The sequence below is a fragment of the Pteropus medius genome, unplaced genomic scaffold (genome assembly GCF_902729225.1).
Source record: "Pteropus medius unplaced genomic scaffold, Ma_sr-lr_union100, whole genome shotgun sequence".
NCBI classification, from domain to species: Eukaryota; Metazoa; Chordata; class Mammalia; order Chiroptera; family Pteropodidae; genus Pteropus; species Pteropus medius.
Genome location: NW_024342644.1, coordinates 6,983,310 through 6,985,777, shown reverse-complemented (window position 1 = coordinate 6,985,777; position 2,468 = coordinate 6,983,310).

Sequence of the window (2,468 nt, the reverse complement as noted above, 5' to 3'; positions counted from 1 at the left end):
GAATCATTTTATTTAAAATTGCTGACTACATTAGACCATAACACTTTCCCCTGAGCAGAACAAACTCAAAAGCAAAGCTCGTTTTATTTTTGGAGTGTGATGTCCTTTTCAGAAACAAGGAAGAAGTCCACGTCTTATCCTTTTCTTTTTACTGATGTGAATGAGTGGTCCTATACTCCTGAGGAGGCAGACTTCACAGACCAAGGCTGATCAGGGCTACATATAGTCAACATTTGTTAGCTGCCTTGCTATTTACCCCTTTCCCTTTCCCAACAGTCCCGAGTGTCCCTTTCAGATCCATGTGATTTTGCGGAAGCTGACTTCACTGCCTCCCAGTAGGGGTAGAGTATGTCAAGCCAATCATCACATTTCATCCTCTTGACTGCAGCGGTTGTAGCCAGGGTCAGCACATGAACTGAGCAGGTCGTGCAGTGATTATGGGTGGTTTGGAACAAAGTTATTCTCTCTGACACACATACAAAAGCATATGGCCCCAGAAGCTGTGAGCAGCCATCTTGGGACTAGGAATAAAGCTAGCCTCAGGATGAAGCTGACAAGGAGAGATGGAAAGATCCCAGGTCTTTTGGATATCCTTGAGGAATTGGATCAAGGCCTCATCTAAAACATCACTATCTCTGGATCTTCCAGTTATGTGAGCTGATACATTTTCTTTACTGTGTTATTTACTGTCAACCTGTGTACCTAAATATTTTCCCTTTGTTAAAGGGATTTCTGCTCCTTGAAAGAGCTATTAGGATGCTATCTGTTGTAAGTAAGTAATGATGACTATTCTTTTTGACAAGCTCATGGGACAAGCAGTAGTAGCAGAATTTTATATTGGGAAGGTACTTTCAAATATTGTAGGAAACAAAATATTTTCAGATGTTGGTCACGTATTTGGGGGATTTTTCTAAATAGATTCTTCTTACCACAGGATGTTAAGGCTTTTTTTTATGACTAAAATTCTGACTGTTGTAACTTGCTTCTTATTTATTAATCTATAACGTGTGTAAGAAACTGACATATAAAAATTCACTAACTAAAGAAATAGCCTAATGTGAAGATTAGAGAGAGTCATTTGAACTAGGGTAAATTTTTCATATTCAGAAATCAAATATGAGTAAAATTTTTTCTGTTCTACAAATATTCCTAGAGTCCTTAGTTTGTGTCAGGATCCCTACTAAATTCTACAGGTACAACAGAGGAGGTAAGCCATAGATTTTACTTTCGAGAAGTTTATAGTCCAGATGGTAGGGATTAGACAAGGACTTACCTTAGACTCATAAAAATAGCTAATAATAGTTGTTATTAGCTATTATTATTAGCTATTCTTACAAGTAAAATAAACAAGTATAAAAGTAAAACAAATGTCATAATAAAAGTATAATGTTGCATAGGGTTCGAATGAAGAAGAAAGGCCAACTAATTGAGAGAATGGGAAAGGAAAGGACAGGTTTCATAGATCTGTTATCATTTGAGCCGGGCGATGAAAATAGATACTTCTGTAAATCTCCATCCTTAGTTGCACCTTCTCATACAACTCTGTCCTTTCCTTTCTTAGCAGTTACCCACAGTCAATACTTATATAATTATCACCATGTTTATTTAATTGTCTACCTCCCCAGGCTGTAGATTTCATGAAGTGGGCCCCATGGTCCACTCTGATTTGCTTCCAAGCACATAGACTAGTGTCTGGTATATAGTATGCAGTCAATAAACACCCATTTAACAAGTAAATGAACAATTAGATGAGTGATTTGTAGCAGTAGATACCATCACTGAATGCCTATTAGGTAACACACACTGTGGTAAACACATAGATGATTAAATTTAATATATTAAACCATAATGCCAGGTAAATTTTATTATATCAGTATTATAGAGGAAGAAATGGGGGACTAGAAAAGATAAATAGCTTGTCCAATGTCATACAAGTACCTGGCTAAAGCCATACCCAGATAGATCTAATTCCAAATTCATGCTGTGAATCACTACACAATTTTCCTTCCTATCTCTTAAGTATGTGCTATGTGCCAGTCATTTGACACACCTTACCTCATTTTATTTTGTCATTTATTTCTAGCAACAACCCTGTTAGATATTATTAGTCTCATTTAATGGATGAGGAAATAGATTCGAAGACATTTATTCATCCACTCAAAAATATTTATTATGTGTCTACCAATTGCCATGCACTATGCTACTCCTGGATATAAAATGGTGAGACAAATAGGCATCATTCCTGCTCATGTAATGCTCATGGTCCAGTAGAGGAGGCTGATAGTGATCAAATGTGCAATAACAAGCTGTGAGAAGTGCCATGAGAGAAAGTCAGAGGGTATCATATGGGAACCCCACAGCTTCTGTTTAGGCCAGCTTGACTCCAAAGCCATCAATTTTTAATATTTTATATATATATATATATAGTGAAGAAAAAAAAAACTAGGGCCTGTGATATATATAGTATA